The 24,175-nt window shown below is 39.6% G+C and overlaps 3 pseudogenes; 2 read left to right on the forward strand and 1 right to left on the reverse strand.

Annotated features, from left to right (window-relative positions):
• The first annotated feature begins 1,896 nt into the window (after positions 1–1,896).
• On the forward strand, positions 1,897–2,628 carry LOC144256442 (eukaryotic translation initiation factor 4E pseudogene; annotated as a pseudogene).
• Positions 2,629–4,834: 2,206 nt separating this feature from the next.
• On the reverse strand, positions 4,835–12,035 carry LOC144256443 (HLA class II histocompatibility antigen, DQ alpha 2 chain-like; annotated as a pseudogene).
• Positions 12,036–19,540: 7,505 nt separating this feature from the next.
• On the forward strand, positions 19,541–22,735 carry LOC144256711 (ubiquitin-protein ligase E3C pseudogene; annotated as a pseudogene).
• Positions 22,736–24,175: the final 1,440 nt, after the last annotated feature.

The following is a 24,175-nucleotide window of genomic DNA, read 5'->3' on the forward strand; positions in this document are numbered from 1 at the left end:
AGGTAAAAGTGCAAATGATTTTGAAGATGGGTGAATATCCAGTATATAATTTGAAAAACAAAATAAGTATTAAAGAAGTGAACAGAGACAATATAAAAAGGTCTAACTTTCATGTCACTGGAGCCCCAAAGAAGAGATTAAAGAGATTAGTTGCATAAAATGTACTTGAAAAAGAAATAAGTTCATATTCAAGTACAGAAATTTACAAACTGAAGAGGCTCAGTGAACCCTAGAAAAGATAAAATAAACCAACACCAGAACCATTCTAATCCAATTACTGAAGATTAAAGATAAAAGAGCCACAGAAATATGATAAACTAGATATAATAAAACAATGATACAAGGTGAGCCAACTGGGGTGATGAAACCTGTGGTTCCCCATCAGGGAAGCCAGCTGGGCAGGGTGGAATGCAGGTCCAGAGTGAGGGAAAGCCTGGACATGCAGTAGAGCTGGGAGAAGATGAATACCAACAGCAGTTTTGGGGCTATCAGGGATTGGAATATCCTTTAATTACCTTCTTTATTAGGTCTTTTATAATGACCATATAATCATCCATAAGCATGAAGACTCAGTGATGCAATAGGTTTAATGAGGGTTGTCATTGGATCTTGGCAGTAGAAGGGCTGGAATATGGTCCCTCCACCATGACATTGTGGTCCATGTGATGTCAGCTGCTGTGGGAGGATATGAGGAAATCCAGACTCCCTCCCTCAAGCACATCTTGTCCTGATACTCAGAGCCATCTTCAGGGTCCATCTGGCCTATGGTAACATGTAGCCTAGGAACTTAGGGGTGTCAGTGCCCCTGGAGGCAATCCTCAACCAATAGGGATAGAAGACAATAGGTAAGACTTTTGTCCTTTAGATGACGGTTAGCGAAGGTGCTCTGCCTACTGTGCAGCAATATCATCTCCATTGCCCAGAGTAGTAATTTTAACAACACATCCCTTTGTGAGTGTGTGCGTGTGTATGTGTGTGTGTGTGTGTGTGTGTGTTTTCTCCCTCCTTTACCCTTTCCCTATACTTTTCCATCATTATTGTTCCCAATTAAACCACCTGTACCTAAGTCTTGTCTTAGGGGACATCAGTTTCAGATGATTTAGTTATCTGTGTGATCCTCATTAAGGGCCAGGCTAAATGCCAAAGAGAAATATGCTATACTTTATGTTTTACCAAGAATGTGGAACTATACTTAATTTCCCCCCTCAAACTACACTTATTTTTTTTTCTAATATAATTTCTTATCTCAAGATCAGTAACAGGTTTCTGGTATCATTTATTCCTTTGTAAATTTAGAAAGACAAGAAATCACTAGTTTTTGAATATGATGCAGTTGTTGAAACTGTTGTCCTACATTGCTTATCTGAGAGCCATGTGTACCTTTTACATGATCAACAGAACCCTTAAACAGAGTCTAGAAGCAAAGGAATCAACCCCTTTGGTATTTTCTTATTAATACGTGCAAGATACCTCTTTTCACAATTTTACAACACAAGAGAAACTATTTAGATTCAAATCATTTCTTTGTTCTTTTTGTCAATACAAACCTTGAAAGAAAATGATTCTGATGAAGCTACCAAAAATTAGAATTTAACATTCATGCTTTTAAAATAGAATATCTGCAAGAATGAAATTGAAACCAAACAGATCTTCTGGGTCACAGGATACCAAACCCTGATTTATTATTTTTAAAATTTGCTTTCCCACTTTTTAGGTACTTGCTATACCACTTCCCTCTTTCCTTGTTTCTTTATAAGATTTTTGCTTTTCCATGAAGTACTCACCTCTTCCCTCTTGTCTTGATCTGTGTCACATGAGACCTTCCACTTCCAGTTTCAGGTCTAAGTTTGGCATTTGAAACTTAGCCTCAGACATCACTGGGGAGAATTGTGTAGGATGGTGACTGTGGAACTGAAAACTACCCCTACTGCTAATCCCCTGCCTTCAGAGAAGGAGAAAACAGACTCTCATCAGGAGGTTGCTAACCCAGAACACTATGTAAAGCATCCTCTACAGAATAGATGGGCATTCTGTTTTTTAAAAAATGATAAAAGTGAAACTTGGCAAGCAAACCTTCTACCTATCTCTAGGTTTGATACAGTTGAAGACTTTGGGGTTCTATACAGCCATAGCTAGTTGTCTAGTAACTTAATGCCTGGCTGTGACTATTCAAATTTTAAGGACGGTTTTGAGCCTGTGTGGGAAGATGAGAAAAACAAATGGGGTGGACGATGGCTCATGATACTGAACAAAAAGCAAAAACGAAGTGACCTTGACCTCTTTTGTCTAGAGACACTGCTGTGCCTTATTGGTGAATATTTTGATGATCACAGTGATGATTTGTGTGGAGCTGTTGTTCATGGTAGAGCTAAAGGTGATGAGACAGCAACATGGACTTACTGAATGTGAAAACAGAGAGTCTGCTACACATATAGGGAGAATGTTTAAGAAAGATAGAGATTGGTTATCAGTCTTATGAAGACAGCTACCAAGAGAGGCTCTACCTCTAAAAATAGGTTTGTGTTTAAGAAGAGGCCTTCTGAGTGTTCTCAAAGAAGACTGCCTCAAGCAATTGAGATTTGGGGTTTGAGCCAAAGCCTCTTCAAAAGCAGAGTGGATTGCATTTAAATTTGATTTCATTTAAATGTTGCTGAGATATAAGGAAGTCTAATTTGCCTTTGTCTTGTACTTCGGTGTCCATTTTTAAAAATTTTAAAAATTGAGTGTCCCCTATCCCAATCAAAGAATTACAATCAACACAGTCCCCTAGATTCCATAAATGTGTTCCTGGCCCATTTTGTATTAGCTTAGTAGAATTGCCATTACAAACAAGTTTTACTCATTGACAATATTCAAAAGAACTTGCATTTCTTTACCTTAATAAGAAAAAAATTGAGTTTATATTTCATTGTGTGCAGAACATATTTACTAGTTTGAAAGAGTATGATGCATACAGTTTTCTCACAATTATTTTGTTTCTTTTGACAGCATTATACTTACTGTACTCTTGATGAAGGCTGCTAGATTTCTTTATTTGTTTCTCTACTCAATAACACTAATGATTCTGATTCCAGTTTTCCATTTGTTTTGCTTTTGTTTTTTGCTGCATGTAACATGGGTGAGGCATCCAGGAATATGTATAAATATTAACTTTGTGCATACTTTAATTTTTTTGTTTTTTGTAACTACAAAACTAGCTATAAATTTATATATTTCATTCAAATCAGTGACTTATCTTTGTGTGATTTCCTGAACATAATTATGGATTATAGAAAAGGACATCATAGTTACATTCCTAACTAGAATTACTATGCCTGATTTCATTTTTTTATGTTGTATTTTAACACTTTGCACTACTTAGGTAATTTTGCTTTGGTTTAAAATGGCTCAAGTATAAAAGTAATCCCACTTATTTAAAGACAGTGTATAAAACTGTAAATAAAATGTGTACAGTGAATTGTATTTTAGACAAAAAAATCACTGGTATATTCTTTTTGAGGATTTTCCACCTCTTCTAAGAAGGAGAACCATCATTCAGAAGTTATATGCTGTGACCAGCACAGCCAAACTGGTCATTCTGGTGGGGGGCCATGGGGAATTAGAAAATACAGAGATTCACATGTGCGTATTTTGGAGATAAAGCTGAGATCTGGTGGAGCATTGCTCTCTGATAGAGAAGCAGATCTAGAGAGTTACACCAGCAATCTTTATTTTTTTATGTCTCATTATCAGGATAAAGACTATGCAAGCATTATTCTTTATATTTAGGAAAGTTACAGAATTAGAAACATCTATGCAGATTTCCCACAGTTGCAATCCACACTTGCAATGTGCAATGTTAGGAGCAGTTTTGTAGTGCTCAAGAGGGTACATTATTTAGGCTCATAGGCTCAGAAGTAGTAGAGCTGGTGAAACATTGTGGTTGTTTAGCATAAGAATTCTTCTATTCTCAGGAGATGTGTGCCTGAGATCAAGGTTGAAGCTGATAAAACTCTTGCACAGAGCTTCCTTAAGCAAGGTTTTACCATAGCATCGAGGCATCCTGTACCCTTGCACAGAAACTTTCCCAGGCACCTGGTGTGCCACAGGCATAAGGCCATCAGAGACCCTCAAATCTCAGTCACTGCTGTCTCATCTCTGTCACTGCTCTCCACAGTTATATACTACTTTTTTTAGTATGCTGCCCATATGCATACACCTTGAGCACCTAGACTAGGTCCTTTAGTGAAAATGGTATGAGTTAGCATCACCATCTCCTCAACAATCTATTTTGAGGTTACGGAAGGGCATACATTTAAAATATTGGGTGATTAACATGTTCAGGAAATAGACAATATTTTATATAATAAAAGTGCCTAAGTTATAATGTCAATAATCACAATTTATGAGCTTGAGCATGGAGTGGATTTAAATGTTTTTATACTATTATAAATGTCCACAGGATGAGGCTTTAGCCACCTCTGCTATAGGTGCCTTTATCCAGTATGTTGCCTCTCTCTGTTTTCATTGATGTTACCCACAAATGGGGCACTTTCTGGGACACACACAGCATTTTATTATTTTCTTGTTCTCACTTTTATCTTCTTTCTGGCCAATCCAGAGAGCTTCCATCTCATCTGGGGTGAAATATGGGAGCAGACATATTGAATCTTTCTGCCATCTTCACTAATCCAACATTTGTGAAGAACATTTTGACTTTATGTTCTTGAGAATCCAATTTTTGACTTTAAAAATATTTTATTTCAAGTTTTTATTTCTTCCAGAGATTTTAGAATGCTATTTGAAAACTCAAATCTTAAGCATTTCTCTTTCTTTTTTCACAAAAATACTACATTTAGGGAATAAAGTATTCACCATACTCAATGATCCTGAAAAGGGTAAATAAAGAGTGAGAGCAAAAAGGAAATGCAGAATATAAAAAAATCTTTTATTATGATACAATATCATTTTGATACTTCAGCTGTGGTGTTATTAATATGGCCTGATAAAGAAGATAAGGACCTAAGAAATCTGATAAAATTTCAAAATAAGTTCATCCATTGTTGTGCACAACTTAAATCAGTTCTAGGAAAAAGACAGAGGAAAAGTATACTCTAAGAAAAGACACCACAGAAAGAGATTTATTTATTTAATTTTCATACAGATTTTGGATGACGGTGACCCAAAAGTCAAGTAGGTAGATGGGTGGGAGAGATCTCTTTGTGAAAGGTAGGCGATCATGTAAGACTAAGTTGAAAGATTTTATAAGAGTAAGTAATCTCTGTGGGAAAAATGTTTCATGAATTCCACTCAAGCAGGGCAGGGAGGAGAACATGAAAGGAGCAATATGATAACCTAGAGCAGTAAGTGGGTCTAAGTCATACAGCAAGGCCTGCACAGAGAGCTAGAGTCAGCCAACCATTCCTCTTCTTTCTTGTAAATTGTGATTATCTGAAACAGCAGACAGCATGAGGTTGATGGAGCCTGTGCCCCTGTCCAAGGTCAAGCCATTCTTCAATTAGCCTAGAAGATTTCCAAAGACATTCAGGCATACAGGATGCCAACCCTGCACTCCCAGCCTCCCTGTCTCCAGTTCCAGATATGACACATCTGAGTCCTTACCTGTCTGTTTTCGAGGTTATCACACATGAGGTCCTAAGGTGGCTGGAAGTTCCACGGGAGTGCAGGACTTGGATGATGAGGATGGTGCCTATCACAACACCCATGAGGCCAAGAGCCAACCAACCCCAGGGCACAGGCCACAATCTCTGTCAGCTCTAACATAGGGGTTGGAAGCTCAGGTTCTGAGAAAAAAGAAAGATAGTCACAGGACAGGGTGTGTCTGTGGGGAAAATGGTGCATGTGTTTGGAAATGCACAAGACACCTAGACTTTGGGAAAGAGTGAAGTCAATTATTGGACAACTTTGCAATTGTGGAAAATAAAGTTGTGGCAATGGGGGTTAAAGGGTTCAATCAAGGCCATGTACCTTGGGGGTAGAATTGGAAGGTAGACAAGTGATGATGGGATTTCAACATACCCCAGTGCTTGAGGAGCGGCTCTTCTAGGCCCCAGTGTTCCACCTTGCAGTCATAGAAATCCTCAGTGGAGGGGACAAAAGTGAGGTAACTGAACTTGAGGAAGGAATGGTCACTCTTGGGATAGAAGATGGTCTTAGCAATACCTTCTGGAACTAAATGTCCATTGCAAAACCAAGTGATATTGATCACCGGAAGAAAGATGTTACCCACTAGACAGATGAGGGTGTTGGGAATGCCCAGGGTCACAGGTGATTTGGGAAACACAGCCACTTCAGGGATTTCTACAATGAAAACAGCACACTTACTGACATTTATGCTAACTGTGCCTTGAGATTTTTAAATCATTTTGGAGGTGCCTAGTATTCCCCAGATACTAATGAGATATTTACTTGTCATTTTAGAATAATTTTTATACCAGTTACTACTTCTATTTTTTCACTTTGATATACAGAACACATCTCTGTCTTTGGGAATCCACAGGGTGTGTGTGTGTGTGTGTGTGTGTGTGTGTGTGTGTGTGTGTGAGAGAGAGAGAGAGAGAGAGAGAGAGAGAGAGAGAGAGAAATGAACCAACTTAGAGCTTCTTAGGCCAAGAAGTTGGGAATATCCTTGTGTAGGAATTCAAGGAACATCTCATGAAACCTAGCAGAGGGATATTTAAAGATTAAAAGAATATGATGTGGACTATATGTGTACTAGAAAGGGGGAAGAATTTACCATGTAATGGAAAGACAACACCTACCCCCGGGGAAGGAAGAACTCAAATCTGGAATGTGAAGTAGGCACAGTGAAGAGAATCAGAATGTGGACACTTACCATTGGTGGCAGGTGTAAAGTTGGAATCTTCAATCAAAGTGTCCAAGTTTTTTTTGACCACAACAAGGTTTCTCAGGGCCTTCTGAATTTCAAATGTTGCAAAATTGCTAAACTCAGGCTGCGTCCACACAGTCTCCTTTTTTTCCAGGTCTATGTAGAACAGCTCATCTCCATCAAATTCAAATATAAACTGGCCATAGTCACCATATGTCTGGTAGATATTTGTGGCACAAGTGCAGACATGGTCAGCTGGGGAATAACCATTCCAGAACATGAAGATAAGAGTGGGCAGGTGAGATATAGGGAGAGGATAAAAACTTCATAAACAAGAAGGCATAGGAGATACTGTGAATATTGCAGTATATTACTTTATTTGGTTTCTATAATAAAATATCATAAACAAAGTATATTATTCTGCTTCTGGATTCCCAAATTCATGTCTTTCCCAATTGCATTTATTCTATCTCAAGAGTCTCAGAGGTTGGGAGTTCATAACCCACTTGAATCAAACTGTGAAATATGATGTATTAAGAACTATGTAATGTTTTGAACGACCAACAATAAAAAAAAAAAAAGAGTCTCAGAGGTTTTAGACTTGTTTTGGCACCAACATAAAAGTCTAAAGTCCAAACTCCCATCTAAATATCACCTAAATCAGATATCCCAGATTTAAGGCATTCTGAGGAAAATTATTCTCCAGTTATGAAGCTGTGAAATCAAACATGTTGTGTGCTTCCAAAGTACAATGTTGAGGCAGATATCAGATAGACATGCCTGTTCCAAAATGGCGAAGTAGGAAAAAAGAAAGAAATGGGAGGTCTTGATCAAGTCCAAAACCTTGCAAATAGAAAATAATTTTCTTTGGTTTGATGTTTTGAGCTCAAAGGTCTTGCCTGGGGTAGTATTTGGGCCTACAAGGCTCCAGAGGGTACTGACTTCATTGGTTTGGGAGGCTCCACTTCATGCCATTTCTTTATGGTGGCCCAACCTAGGTATTGGCTGTGTTCCCGGGTCTTACTGCCCTGGATCTTCTGGGCTTTACTCTAATAGGGGCTTTCTGCAGTGACTTCAGTGTTTCCAGGGCACTTGCCCCCTAGGCCTTTGCTGGATGGTAGCAACTCCAGTGACCTCTGAAATGCCTTTGAGGTCATTCTTCCATTGCCTGGGATAACAGGTTCTGGCTTCTGTTTAGGTGGCTGACTAACCTTGCCATTGTCTTCAGACTAGCACCTGGCTTTGGTTGAGATGACTAATCCATACTAATCTCCTTATCAAATGGTCCCTTGGCCATAGCCTGCTCTTTCCCAAACAGGCTGTCTCTTTTTTTTTTCTTAAAAACTACACTTTAATAAGAAATAAATTCAATAAACAATTATAATACTGAGAACCACGGCATTCAGATTTCAAAATCATACTACTTTTCAGTTGATCCAATATGTTGTCAACTAAATGTTCAAAAGTTTGTTCACAGCCAACATTACTTACTAATATCACACATCTATTATTTCATACATTTATTTTCTTCCCCATAAAAACCTGTTGATAAACATCTAAAATGTCCAGGTTTAACATAGTTGAGATGAAGCTGGATCAAGTACTGGTATAATTTTAAACTATCAACTCAAGTGTTTAAGTGTCACAAATTTATTCAAGCAGCCAAACAAATGAAAATCATAATGGCAGAGCACACATGGTAAATAAATCAAAACAATGGCATGTGTAACAGAAAGACAGAGCAGTGGCACATTAAACCAAAGCTAGCTAAATACAAAATAACTTTCTATTGCATAGGACATAACTGAAAATGGTTCCAAATGAAACAACCTGATGGAGAGGTCACTGTGAAGCTGCCAACTGAGCTTCTGCTGACACTGACTGACCAAAGAAAATTCATGCATAATGCATCATCACTCAGTTCGTTCAGAGAGAGTGTGATACTAACTGCTAGAAGTTACTCACAGTAACTGCTAGAAGTCTCTCACAGTAACTACTTCTGTCACTGAGTAGTTAGGGGCCATCTGTCTCCCTCTTTAAGGAGACCTTCTTGCCATTTGCTTGGTGGTGGCACATTGAAAGATGATCAGTGCTGTGGAATGAATTGGGCCTTATTGCTTTACTTCTTTACTTACATTCTATGCAGTTTCTAGAACCACTTTCACCTTGTGAGGGTATTTATAGGGTATGTAGATGGAACTCAGCCTCAGGCATGGGAGGGACTATTGCAGCAGTCAGGTGAGGAGTTGACTTTAGCATGATAGAGGTCTGTATTTGTCCCATCACAGGCATTATAATAGGGCCAGCTGAGTAGAAGTACTCAGAGCAGCTGGTGGGAGTACAGGCACAGTCTCTGTTATAATGCTTGGAGCAGACTGGGCTGTTGCCACAAGAGAAAAGGCAAAGGCTGGTGATTTAATGTTGGCATCTCTGCAGGTGTCATTCAGAATCAGGAGCTCATTAGATGCATCTTCTTCAGGCTATCTTCTCCTTCCAGGCCGTCTCATTTTTAACAATATGTATAGGCTGAGGATTATCCAAATTTTAAAGTTCTGGTTATTTTTTTAATTAACAACTTCATTTTAAGTCATTTATCATATAGTACAAATAGCCAAGAATATCCAACACTATGCTGGGAAATTTCCTTACCCAAATATACAATTTAATTTCTTACAACATCTACCTTCTAGGAAACACTAGGATACAAACACAATTTAACCACATTCTTTGCCATAATCACTTTTACCACAGTTTACCATAATCACCTTTACCACAGTTCCTAATAACATGCTCTTTATTTCCAACTGAGACCTCATCATCAGAATGATCTTTACTTCTGAAAATCTACAAGCAATTTTTTCAGGATTACTTTGATTCTTAGGTATTACTTAGCTATTCACTAAGAAGATTGAGGCTCTCTCTTTATAACTCTCTTCTTTTTTTGGGGGGGGGCTCTGCAAGAATCAACTTCACATTCTGTCCATAATTGTGGACCTTTTATAGTACACAGCAGAAAATCTTTGCAGCCTATATCCAGTTTGCAATTCCAAAGCTGTTTCCATACTGGTTACACCAGTACTGTACCCTTCTCCTGGTATCTATTTTCTATCTTAGTCCATTTGGGGTTGTTTTAACAGCATTCTATAAACTGGTTGAATTATAAACAGCAGAAATTTCTTTCTCTTACTTCTGGGGCTTAGTAAAACCGAGATCAGGACACCAGCAGATGTGACTTTTGCAGAGCCTGTTCTTTAGAAGGCCACCTTTTCAATATAACTTCAATAGCAGGAGGGGCAAGTGAGGCTGGGTGCAATAGCATACACCTGTAACCCCAGTGACTCAGGAAGCTGAGAAAGGAGGATCAAAGTTCAAAAGCAGCCTCAGCAACTTAGCAAGGCCTAAGTAATTTAATGAGACCCTGTCTAAAAGCAAAAAAGTAAAGAAAGAATTAGGGATGTACTCAGTGGTAAAACACCCCTAAGTTTAATTCATACTACAAAAAGAAAAAAAGAAAGAAAGAAAGAAAGAAAGAAAGGAAGAAAGAAAGAAAGAAAGAAAGGAAGAAAGAAAGAAAGAAAAATACAAATCCAGTGAGAATTTTTAGAAATATCTTATAGGGGCACTTGTCTCAGTCTAATAATCTATTAAAGTCCCAGTCTCCTAAACCATCATCTCAGAGGATAGGATTTGAACATATGAACTTGGGTAAAGGGACTAATAGCATGTGGTTTCCTATTTTGCATAGTCTGATGTCAAAGTCCCCATTTATGTCTTTTCCCTCTTTAAGTTATTGAGAGATAAGGTTTAAAAAATTGACTAAGTTTTCAATTTTAATTAACTAAAAATTAAAATTTTTATGGAAATTATGTTTTTCATGATATTGTATACTTCATAAGAAATAGGGATGTTATGTCTTATTCACTTCTGTACCTTGAGTACTTAGTATACTTCATGGCACACAGTAGGAATTCAGTAACATTTATTAGATAAATAAATAAATGATGATTAGGAAATATTTTAACGATTTCATTGTATTACATTTTTTAATAATTTTCTTTGCTTGGATTTTTTTGGGGGGGTTTAATGATTATTTCAGTGTCCATGACATAGCCATGTAAAGGCCTAGAGAGGAGGCTGATATGTACTGGGGAGAGTCATAGATTAAGAAGGTATTGTGGAAATGGAACAGGAAATCAGAGAAAGTTAAAGATTGATGTAGTTTAATCTGTTTTGCCCTCCTTCTAGTGCTTTGATGGTTAGATGTGACAGGACTTGGAGTATGATCTGACCAGCTGAGACTAACTTATTTCTAAGTCCCTAGGTTTTCCATCACACATTATTCCAGTTTTCTGAGACAAAAAAACAAGATGTTACACTTATAATAATGCCAAACCTTGGCATGTATAGAGCTCTTTATTAATTAGAATATACATTTGATTATTTATTTTATTTGTGTGTTTCTCCGAATATTGTGTTAATTAATTATACACATGGGAAACCTGAAGATCAACATATGGAATTGACTTGCTCAATGTCATTCTGCTAATCCTTTAATTTTTCCCATTCTAATGATCTTCAGTCAAATTTATTCTCCTTGCCTCTAAAGCCCAAACTTGGAAAATTTAAATTATGTTGGAAACAAACAAAAAAGTGACATACTATTTTCTGTATGGCAAAAACATTTATGGACTTAGTTATCCTAAGAAAATGGATAAAATAAGAATAAATCTGCAATGGCTTTGAGAAAGAGTTTGAAGTGGGCGAGGAGTAGTAGGTTCATACTCTGCTGTGAAAGGAAAGCATTATACTTGGAGAAAGATCTCTAATTTCAGGAGTTATCATAAATTAATGCTGTAATAATGCTTGAGTATATCATTTGGTTCTGACTTTAGAAAGACAATAATGCCCTTTGTGAATACTCAGTGAGAGGTGGACATTGTAGAATTCAGTCTAGTCTACTAAGATTAGGTTTTAGGGGTTTTGGTTTCTTGGAGGGAAAATAAGTGTAACAATTCAGATTCAGGGGAACTGTGGTTTCTTATACTACTATGGGGCAACAGATTCAGTCAGGTTTTGTTTTTCAGTTTTCTCTCTCAGTCCTAAATCCTCAACCATGTACTCACCCACTATGTCCCCACCTCCACAGGGGCTCAGGATGGCCAGCAGGGTGAGGACCCCCCCCCCCCAGGATCAGAGCTTTCTTCATGGCCACTCTCCTCCAAGGGAAACCTCAGAAGTCACTTTTCTGAATGGGGGAAGGGATGAGAACTGTGCAAAGAAAGTGACCTAAAGAGAACTACTGGAAATCTTCATTGTGTCATGTCCCACTCCACATCCCTCCTCCTAGTGTTTTTAGTGACTGGGACATTAGAGAAACCAAATAAGCAAAATTTTGTTTTCAATATGTTTTTCTATATTTTGGGTTAGCTTTATTCTCAAAAAGATCTCAATTAGTAGGAACCAAGTAACATTTTATGTTGTCCTACTTGTGTACTTCCAATTAAGCAAGTTCTTTGTTCATAGTCTCAAAAGCCCCAGAATTTTAAACATCTATATTTTCAAATAATTAAAAAAATGTGTAGTATCAAGTAGAACCACCCACACTGACATGTCCTTTTCTACATCTTCCTGATATTTTTCTACTTAATGTGCTCCTTACTGTCTGTCTGTATATGGTGTTACATATTTTAAGTTGAAGTTTGTGGATATGTTCATCAATGATAACTACTTCCATTAATTATGCCTCCCAGAAACTATGAACCCCTGTGGAGTTTCACATCTATCTAAAGTTTGCATTAAATCTTTTCGCATAGATTTTTGAAGCTACTGAAAGTCTTATACTTCACTATTTCCACATATGCATCTGTAGTTAGAAGATGTTTCTGGATCCACTCAGAACCTATTCCATTTACTTTGTGGCTTCTAACTTTCTTTTTAACACACCATAATTGTTGCTTTTATCATTCTAACTTACATTCTGTCTTTAAAATCTCTTGAGTTTCTAGCAGCAGACCAAACACTTTTTGCAATTTGATCTATTATTTTTTTGATAAAAAATTTAATTTAGTAGTCTGAGATTTTTAATGCATTAGATCTGAACACCATCAAACAGTGTCTAGTTTCAGAGCTCAGATAGGATGAAGGAAAATCCAGTCAAATTCCTGCTACCAGATAATAGATGGCAGATTTGTATGTGCATGCATGCATTTGTGTGTGTATTGTGCACGCAACTTTGAGGAAGATTGGGGAGATCAATTTTTCTGTTTTTCTGTCTCCTTTATCCATTATACTTTTTTCCCCTTTTCGGTACTGGGGATTGAGCCCATGAAAATTCTACCACTGAACTACACCTCCAGCACTTTTTAATTTTAATTTTGACACAGGGTGTCACTTACTTGCCAAGGCTGGCTTCAAACTTTTTATCCTCCTGAGTCTCCCAAGTCTCTGGGATTATAGGTGTGCACCACTGTGCTCAGGTATCCATTAAAACTTTTAACCACTTCTTGTTTTTTTGAGCCTAACATGGTAACTTTACAGTTAGCAAAGCAAAGTTCTTAGCATAATTATCTGAGTAAAAAGAAAGAATAACATTTTGATAATGACTAACACAAGGTTTCCTTTTATTTGAAGAGGAAAGAAAATGTTTTTCTTGCTAATTTAGTGGGAGGAGATGGAAGCTTAAATCATGTAAATTTTTCTAATAATTTGCTAGTATTCTCAAACATTAGAAGTATACTGAAGCTTAAATCATGTAAATTTTTCTAACAATTTCCTAGTAGTCTCAAACATTAGAAGTATACTGAAGGCAAATATTTTTTGATATAAAATGTTATACTCAAAGTGAATGGTATACAGTGCCCATCCTTCTTTTCTTTAATGCAGGTTTTCTGAGTGATTCCCTGAACAGCACTCAAGTTAGTATTAGTCAACATGGATAATACAATAAAGATCTGTATTTTTTCAAGGGCTGTAAAATCAAAGTTTTGCTATTAATTCCATAACTTCTTTGTAGTCACAGCATCCACCTGAGGTTGAAGTTCATCATGGTAGCAGAGATGAGCACGACTGAGGATAATGCATGGACTTCATATTAAAAAGACAGGAATTTGGGGCAGGAGTTGTGGCTCAGTGGTAGAGCGCTTGCCTGGCACTGGGTTTGATCCTCAGCATCACATAAAAATAAATAAACAAAATAAAGGTATTGAGTCCATCTACAACTAAAGAAGTGTATTTAAAAAGACAGGAATTTAAGTTCTCTCTCATTTATCAGCTACGTGGCTTTGGACAATTGATGTACATAATCTTAGCCCAGTGTTCTTATCTATAAAACAGAAATGGTAAGTCTTACCGTATAATTAGCAGACCAAACACTTTCTGCTATTTGATCTGTTATTATTTGATAAAAATTTTGTTTAGTAGCCTGGCATAAAAACAGTAAAGAAAATGATAATGAAGTAAATGTAACCTAAATCATATGTAAAAATATGCATTCAATTAGATGGCATAAGCTATTTATAAATCTCCTTTCATCATTTTGCTGTATATAGGATCTGTAATGATAGACGTACTTTCATTTTCTTTTTTAAAGAGAGAGAGAGAGAGAGAGAGAGAGAGAGAGAGAGAGAGAGAGAGAGAATTTTTTAATATTTATTTTTTAGTTTTCGGAAGACACAACGTCTTTGTTTGTATGTGGTGCTGAGGATCAAACCCAGGCCGCACGCATGCCAGGCGAGCGCACTACTGCTTGAGCCACATCCCCAGCCCAACCTACTTTCATTTTCTTACTCGTAATTTCTTTCTTTCTTCTTTCCTGGAAGTTTATACATTTTTATTAATAATTATACAGTATCATCTTTAGTGTTTGATAATGCTGTTTGCCAGTTTTCTTTTGCATTGGTATCTGCTTTTAGTTTTATTTTTTTCCCTATTTTATACTTTCTTTAGGTCTATGACTTTTTTCTGCGTTCTCAAGGTTGAAACTCATATCAATAATTAAACTTTTCTTCAGTTGCAGTGCACATATTTAAAGGGATTAATTTCCCTTTGATGTCTACTTTAACTGAATCTCATATATTTTGATATAGTGTTGGTCCAACTGATGTGTTCACATTGCTAACAGTAATCCAACTCTCCATTTATGATTTATGCTCTAAGGCAGACAAGAAACTCATATGTAACCCACTGTTGCAGTATAACCAAAAGGCAGAAAATACTATGAATTTTGAATTAATAAATAAAGAAAGAAATAAATACCCAAATCTATCAAAGCCACATTGGATACTGGTTTAATGACTCATCTAATGGAGACTGACTGGAGAAAAAGGTAGTGCATGGGGGGCTTCAGAGGAATAGACAGAAAATCAATCTTGTAAAAATAACCTTCTAATCTGAGTGAAGACATTTTGAAAACTAACCTGGGAACTAGAATACAGGATGCTGTATTCCAAGGTTGCTGTGGAATCTAATGAAAGGGGCTTGAATGTGGAGAGAATCAGAGGTGATAGACTTGGGAAGGTGTTGATCTTGGGAGTAGAGTGGGGACTTCAATGGTTCGGGCTCCTGTAAGAGACATAGCAGTAAAAAGAAAAAGGAAGTAAGTGGAGGGATTGAAGTATTTTTAGAAACAAAAAGGAATCACAAAATCAGACCAATTAACTTCTGATACATTATTGAAACTGCACTGCCCTGTATTAGCACTAGAGGATGATCTTGAACTAAGAAACTCAGCAATCCACAAAAATTCTTCCCTTAATATTCAAACCACTGTGCATAGCACAGGAAAATAGACTTCACAGAATAAACCAAAAACTGTAGATGTGATCTATTAAAGACTCTGCTATCTAGCATATAGTGTCTCCAATACAAGAATAAAGAGAGGAAAAGAACGACTTCAACACCAGTAATGAAGCCCAAGGGAACTGTAACACTAGGCCCCAGATGGAATCAAGCATTCATGAATTGAAGGAAAATTCAAATTAGAAATGAAATGAACAGAATACAGAAAGACATGAGTTAACTCAGGAAAGAAGAAAAAGACAAAAATCACTTTGAAAACAAAGACTAAATGACAAATGAATAAAGTTTTGAAATTAAAACATAACAAAGGGCATTGTAAAATGGCATAAAAACAGTAAAGAAAATGATAATGAAGTAAATAGGTAAATGAGTATCAGCAATTGCCTGAGCTTCCTAATGTTGCAAAACATATTACCATGAAGAACAGTTAGAAATAACACAAATATATTTCCTCATATTTCCTGTAGGCCATAAGTCCAGTTGCAACTTCCCTGGGTCCTCTACTTGAGGTCTCACAGCCTACAATCAAGCTAGGCCAGGCTGCATTGCTAACTGGAGGTTTGACTAGAGAAGAATCCACTTCCAGGCTCAAGTAGGCAAGATCCATCTACTGAGGGGTGAAACACTGAGGGTCCTGTTTCATGCAGACTGCTGACCAGGATCCCCACTCAGTTGCTACAGGCCACATGGACTTTCACAGGTGCTAACACAAGCTGAAATTTATTTCCATGGCAGCAAGAGAGAATCTCTCAAACATGCTAAGATAAAGTTTCACATACAAAACACAACCATAGAGCAATATTCTATCACCTTTGACCTATAAATTCTAGCTAAGGAAGGACATCCTATTACATTTGCCAAGTAGCATAGCCTTATCATCTTTGCCACATCATTCTGGTTAAATTCAAGTCACTAGATGGGAGGAGGTTACACAGGCTGTTACTCATTAGGGATCACTTTGATGTACATCTACCTTCTGGCCCTAATGGCTTATATGTCTCCCATGTGTAAAATACATTTATTATATGCCAAAGTCCAAAAGTCTCCTTCTATGATAACAACAGCCCACAGTCCAAAATTTCACATAAATCAGGTCCAGCTGAGGATGAGGCACCTGGGAATAATTCAGTACAACTTCTGCAATAGGATTCTTTTCCATCTGTGTAATTGTGAAATAGGGACAAATTATCTACCTCCAAAATACCCAGTTTATCCTTGTGGGGCAGACATAGGGTAAGAGCTACAGGTATTCTTGTTCAAAAATGGAGAAAGTAGAAAGTTAAAAGGGCTCACTGGTCCATGCTTGTTCTGAATTCCAGATGGGAAAACTCTATCCAGACCACTTGGGCTAGGTTCTAAGGACTGGGAGTAATCTACACCCTCACTTTCACAGATGTGGAAGGGAAGGGCCAGCTTCCTTCTTGCAGGGTGACAATGCCACTTACTCTTCCAGGCTTCAGTGGCTCTTTGCTGTGTTCTCTGGGTTTTGGGTCTGCCCTGAATCATCCTTCTCTTTTCATGGAAGGTACATGTGTTTGCAACTGAATAGTTTTATCCATTCACTTCCTGCTAGTGGAATTTTGAGAGTCCACAAGGCTGCTTTCACCTGCTTTTCCCCATTTAGTTTAGGCAAACACGTTTCTTAAAACCTTTGTGTGTTTTCACTGTATTTCAGGGGGATTTACCCTAGTAGAGTGAAAAGCCACATGCATCAGTCTTTTTGAGACAGTCTCTTCTCTGTGTGCTCTCTGCTGAGGTGGTTGAGGGACAACAGCTGAGAGTACAGGTGAGAGAGGATCCTTTGTGTGACTGAATTCTCTAACCATTTGATCTTCCTGTGGTGCATCTGCCATAGTGGTGCAGTGATTGGTACAGAGGACAGGCAAAAGAAGGCAAACATACACAGAGTGAAATCCATAAAGAAGAAAGAATAAGACAGTGTTAGGGTTATTTTATTTCTAAATTGATTTCAATCTTGAGTATAAAAAGGGGGCAGTCTTTAAGGCAGATGCATAAGTACTAAACAGTTATCAATTTAGAGCGTTTGGGTAATGGTGTCACAGTTATGGAAAACCAGAGGAGGGGAGAGAAAGAAGAAATAAAAACTAGACTCCTGTTCAATTTATACTGAAACACATAATTAAGAAAATATATTGCTGTGTACAGGTATTCTACAAAAAAGACATTAGGAAGAAAATAGAAAAAAAAAGAATAGAAAACTTTTCTTGAGTAAAGTCTTTGGATGGAAAAGATTCATTCATAATTTAAAGTAATTAAACAGTGATAATGATAATCTGCAGATTCATAGGTAGTGATATAATTTTTTGACTACAAGATAAACAAAAGAAAAAGAAAAAAAATATTTAAAATGTTTAAAAAACTTGTGAAAAGGAAATAGGCCAAGAATTATATGTAAAAGGATAAGAACCAAACAGAAAATATTTCTTTTCTGAAAGAAGAAAAACTGAGCAACAACCATTGGAAATAGTGGGGAAAAGTATTGCTAAGAAGAGCGTTATTTCAAAATTTTCCTTGTGTGGCAGATTCAAAATTTTTGCCACGCATTCAGAGACTTAAATTACAGTAAACATTTTTTGAGTTATGTTTGGTCTTTCTTTTGAAAAATTGTGCTAAAACACATTGATTTGCTGTGAGAAGTTCAAGGTGCCTAGGATATCCACATCTGAAGGGTATTAATTAGGTCATGCGCACCAGCAGGGGGAGACTCTTGCACTTTAGGAGTTTCAGGCGCACTGCTGCTCTCCCTTCCCCTCCCAGGTCTCCCTGGGAAAGACCAGCAGTTCTACCCAGAGCCTGGCAACCAGCTCAGCTCTGTTTTCACTGACTATTCCAACATATTTTTAGTAAATGACGCTATCTGAGGTGTGGGTTTGGATGTTTGAGCAGCAAAAAAGCATGAAATAGAGCAGGACTTCAACTCTGCTTTTGCTTTCAGACTCAGAAGCTATGAGGTTACTTATGTAAAATTACATGCTTAGGAAACTATCTTCACTGCCTTCCCTCTAGTGCAAGCCACAACCCTTGTTCCTACTGCTTTCATAATTCTCTGCCACTGTCAAATGAATTCTTGATACTTCAACAAGTCATATTTTATTTTATAATTTATATTTAAAAATTATCAGAAGAGTACATATAATTTAAATATTAAAGAATAGAGAGGTGTTTTAGTAAAAACGGGAGAACTTCATACATATATAATAATAAAAATATTGATAGATTCTTATTTTCTTGGGTAATTTAAACATGAATGGACTCTGAGTTATGTTAAATGCTTCTTTGGGAATTATCTAAGGATCAATGAATTTGCAAGGATTCAAATTATACAAAGTTTACCTACTTATCAAAATGAAATAAAATTAGAAATAAATGCAAAAATATATTGTCAAATATTTGAAAACTAAAACCCACGGTGCTTTTGAATAAAACATGGATCAGGGAAGAAAATTAGAAAGGGATTTAAAAATTATTTGGAGATGAATGAAATAAAACACAATATACCACAATTTATACATCTAAAGCAGTGTTTCAATAAATAATCACAATAATTATTCAGTCATTTATTCGAGGCTAAAGAGACAGAAAACAATGAAGAGAGATCTCAAATCAATGAATTAAGAAACTACCCTAAGAAATTAGAAAACCCTGGAGCTCGGTGGCCCCCATCTTCCATTCTGGCCACGGCGGCGGTGAAGACGCGGGGTCCTTGTGCTCTGCTTGGCGGCGGGCGGGGACCAGGCAGGAGCTAGGAGGCGGGCGGCCCGCCCCTTTGCCGCCCGCGCGTCGCCTTGGGCAGAGTGCGGAGCGCAGACACGGCCAGGAGCGCCAGACCCGCCAGAGGCCCTGCAACCCCGATTCCCTCCACCCCTGGCCGCGCAGATGGGATAGGCGGCAAAGATGTTCAAATTCAAAGGGGTCTTAAAAAGGAGGCCCAAGGTATAGCTTGGTGGCGCCAGCAGGAAGGATGAAAAGGTTTCTCTTTTACATCGCACTCAGGAAGAAAGAAGGAAAAGAAGAAAGGCGAAGATTTAAAAAAATGCAATAATTATTCAGTCATTTATCCCAGGCTACAGAGAAAGAAAACAGCAATATTCCCTCCAGAGAAGTGCGTTCTCTATCTTTGTGCACACTTGGCAGAGTCTGGTAGCACTTTCTCCATCATTAGTGCCCCCTATCTTACCCTCCTGATAAGGCAGCTTCTGTTTTTATACAAACAAAACGCAGATGCAAAACGATTGATATGGCTATATCAGAACTTAATTAAACAGTTCCCTGTTTGTCAAGCAACTGAATGGATCCGAGAGACCGAAATGCTTATTTCAGATAAAGAGGCTCATGAGCCTCTGTTGCAGGTGGCTGCAGAGCTGTAATGATGACAGTTTGAATGTTGCACTTCCAACGCGAAACCTTGAGGTCTTTTCCTCTGAGAATACTTCCTTGCCTGTTTACTAGATGCTAGCTATGTGGTGTCAGTAATTGAACAGGCTTTGCACTACATGAAACACAATGGGTATTATAGGTCTCTCTATTTGTTGATTAACAGCAAGCTTCCATCCAGTATTGAATATTCTGATTTATCACGAGTTCCTATAGCAAACATTTTGCTGGAGAATGTCCTAAAGCCTTTGCACTTTACCTACAGCTCCTGCCCAGAAGGTGCAAGGCAGCAAGGTTTTTCAGCCTTCACAGAGGAGTTTCTGGCAGCACTTTTTACAGATCAGATTTTCCGCTTGTCATTCTGGTATTAGCAGATGTACAGACCGTTTTCCCTTAAGAGTCCTTTCTGAATGCACTATTGTTACTAGAGAGTAGATGTTCAAAAAGGAGTGGTGGAGCACCTGGCTTTTCTAATTGTATTAACTGTTGGCAAAAATGACTTGGGGGTGCTCTCTGAGGAGGGCCTGCTGGTGTATCTGCACGTGCTCCAGACTTTCCTCTCCCAGTTACCTGCCTCCCCTGCAGGTGCCAGCTCCCAGGACTCCACCAGGGACTCTGAGAACGAGAGTGAGGAGGCCGACAAGCCCGCCAGGCCCCAGGACTGCAGTCTCTGCCCCATACATCACCGAGGAATGTCTGAAGAAGCTGGACTCGAAGCAGCAGACCAGTGCCCTGCTGAACCTGGTGTAGAGGGACTCGGCCAGCCAGGAGGTCTTCACCCGGATGGCTCCATCTGTCACACGCTGATGGTGCCCAAAGTCAGGCTTCTCTACAGTTTAGCCTTCAATGCCAGGTTTCTGTGGCACCTTTGGGTCCTCATCTCTTCCATGACAACACAAGGCCGATGGTACCGCTGCTTCAGGTGATATCCAGGGGCTCTCCCATGATCTTCCGGGACTCAGGCCGAATCATCCTGCTCTTTTACCTCTTCAGCTCCCTCTTCATTCACTCACTGATTTCCATCCATGATAACGAATTCTTCTGAGATCCCATAGAAGTTGTAGGGCAGAGGCGGTCGTCCATGATGCCCTTCACGCTGGAGGAGCTGGTCGCCCTGTCCCGCTGCCTGCGCGATGCCTGCCTGGGCATCATCAAGCTGGCCTATCTGGAAACAAAGCCCGAGGTGCAGGAGGAGTATGTCACCGCCTTTCAGAGCATCAGCGTGACCACCAGTGCTGAGATGCAGCAGTGTATACAGACGGAGCAGAAGTGTTGGAATTCAGTTGTTTAAGGTTATCACCAACCTAGTGAAAATGCTGAAGTCCAGAGACACGAGGAGAAACTTTTGTCCTCCAAATCATTGGCTATCAGAACAAGAAGATATTAAAGCAGATAAGGTCACCCAGCTCTATGTGCCTGCATCCAGACCTGTATGGAGGCTCCTTGGGTTGGAGAGGATTGGCTTGCTGCAGCCTGTCCTGGAGGTGGGCCTGGAGTCCCCACAGCTGTCTGTGTCTGAGGAGCGGCAGCTGACTGTCCTGACAGAGCTGCCTTTTGTGGTCCCCTTTGAGGAGCAAGTGAAGATCTTTCAAGGTTGATTTATGCAGATTAACAAGAAGTTCAAGGAGATGGCCCATATCTGGATGGAATTAATGTCACAATAAGAAGAAACTATATTTATGAGGATGCTTATGACAAACTTTCCCCAGAAAATGAACCTGATTTGAAAAAGCAGATCTGTGTGTATTTGCTCAACGTCCATGGCCTGGATGAAGCTGGCATCGATGGTGGTGGTATTTTCAGGGAGTTTTTAAAAGAACTACTAAAATCAGGATTTAACCCTAACCAGGGGTTCTGTAGGACGACTAATGAAGGGCTTCTGTACCCCAATCCGGCTGCTCAGATGCTCCTGGGAGATTCTTTTGCCAGACATTACTACTTCCTAGGCAGGATGCTTGGAAAGGCTCTCTATGAAAACCTGCTGGTGGAGCTGCCCTTTGCTGGCTTCTTCCTCTCCAAGCCGCTGGGCACCAGTGCCGACATGGACATCCACCACTGGCCTCCTTAGACCCCGAGGTCTACAGGAACCTGCTGTTCATCAAGAGCTCAAGGAAGACGCAGAGGAGCTGGCACTGAACTTCACCATGGTGAACAATGACCTGGGAGAACCCCAGGTGGTTGAACTCAAGCTTGGTGGGAAAGATATCCCTGTCACCAGTGTCAACCACATTGCATACATCCTCCTGGTGGCAGACTACAGGCTGAACAAGCAGATCCACCCACACTGCCTGGCTTTCCCACAGGCCTGCCTAATATCCTTAGCTGAAGTGGCTCCCAATGTTTGACCAGAAGGAAATTCAGGTATTAATTTCTGGTGCACAAGTTCCCATAAGTCTGGAGGACCTAAAATCCTTTACGAACTATTATGGAGGCTATTCTGCCAATCACCCTGTCATTAAAATCTTCTGGAGAGTGGTTGAAGGTTTCACTGATGAAGAGAAGCTCAAGCTGCTCAAGTTTGTGACCCCTCTCCTGGGGTCCCAGGAGCTATACCCGGCCTTTTGCATTCACAATGGGGGCTCTGACCTTGAGTGGCTCCCCACAGCCAACACCTGCATGAACCTACTGAAGCTCCCAGAGTTTTACAAGGAGACCCTTCTGCGAATCAAGGTGCTCTATGCCATCCAGTGTGCTGCTGGCTTCGAGCTGAGCTGAGCTGTACCCAACCCTCACAGAGCAGCCAGCACCTCCCCAGGCCCAGAGAGAGCTCAGGCTGGACCCTGGCTCTCCAGGCTCCTCCCTCCTTCTGACATTCTACCCTCCCTTCATTTTTTAGATGATTTTTTATTACAACCTGGTCACTTATTTAGATGGACGTTGCTTTTCAGATAACTTAAAATAACAATTGTTTTGTGCCAGGTGGCTGATGTAGTCACTTTGCCAAGAAGAGCACAGTTTTTAGACTAATGGCATCTCAGTGAAATTAACCAAAGATGAAGCTTTGGCTTTGCTGACCTTGTTAGACTCCTTCTGAGCCATGGCCTCTACCTCCTGTGTGGGCACCCCAAAGTCTGTGACCAACTGAGGGGCCCAAGTGCAGCCCTCCTGGGCCACTGCTTCTCATGTAGTTGATTGTTTACAAGCCTAATTGTTGAAACTAAAGGCACTTTCTGCTGCTCCCCCCCACCCCCGCCATGGTGGTTAGGTTTGGACAGTGGGTGATGGTAGTCTTACTGATAGACCCAACCTGATCTTTTCTTAAAATTGGGCATCTCACCACAAAACCATGAAAAGATAATTTCGGCTTTACTATAAATTACTGCAAATTCTGAACCTGCTTGGAATGCCTGCCCGTTCCTTGAACTCACCCATGCCTGGCTCTCTGACCAGATAGCAGCCCTCTCTGAAACTTTAGTGACACCTCATAAATATTGGCCTTCCCTGGCCAGACAACGACCCTCTCTGAGGCTCTAATGGTCCTCATAAATTCTGATGTTGGGGCCAGCAAACAAACAAAAAAAAAATGTAAACTACCATTAGTGTGATGCTTGTCAGAGTTCTGTTATCTGTAACCCCCCTTTTGTGTAACTTTCTGGGCTATAAAGCTGGGCTGCAGGAAAGGTGGGGTTGCTCTCTTGTTCCCGCCGTTTTGGGAGGGAGAGGCAGCCCGGTCGGTCGAAATAATAAGCTTGCTTTAATTTGACTTTTAATTGGAGTCAGTGGTCTTTTCTTGAGTCCTGGTCTAACAGTACTTGTGTTTTTCTTGCCATTTCTCCCAGCTGGGACTGGCATGCTTGTTCTCAGTATAGCCTTGACCTGCATCATGATGGCTTGGGTATTGCCTTGAGGATGTGAGGTGGTCACTGCATTCTCCTCTGTGTATCTCCACGTGGTGCCTGGAGAGCTTCAGGGAGAGGCCCAGCACACATGTGGCCTGCAGTGAATAGTGGCTGGGGGTTTGGAGGCCCATCAGCTTCTATTAAAGTCATTTGACCAAAGTGGTGGGATGTGTCTCTCTGTGACCACACGCCCTCCTCAGTCTGGCTGCAGTGCCCATCACCCAGGGCGTCTTGGGGTATCTTACACCCTGTGCTTCCAGCTGCTGCTCTGACATGGAGATAGGCATCGCTGGTGCGTGTGGGGACGGGGAGTCTC

The sequence above is a fragment of the Urocitellus parryii genome, chromosome 8, assembly GCF_045843805.1.
Source record: "Urocitellus parryii isolate mUroPar1 chromosome 8, mUroPar1.hap1, whole genome shotgun sequence".
In the NCBI taxonomy this organism is placed as follows: Eukaryota; Metazoa; Chordata; class Mammalia; order Rodentia; family Sciuridae; genus Urocitellus; species Urocitellus parryii.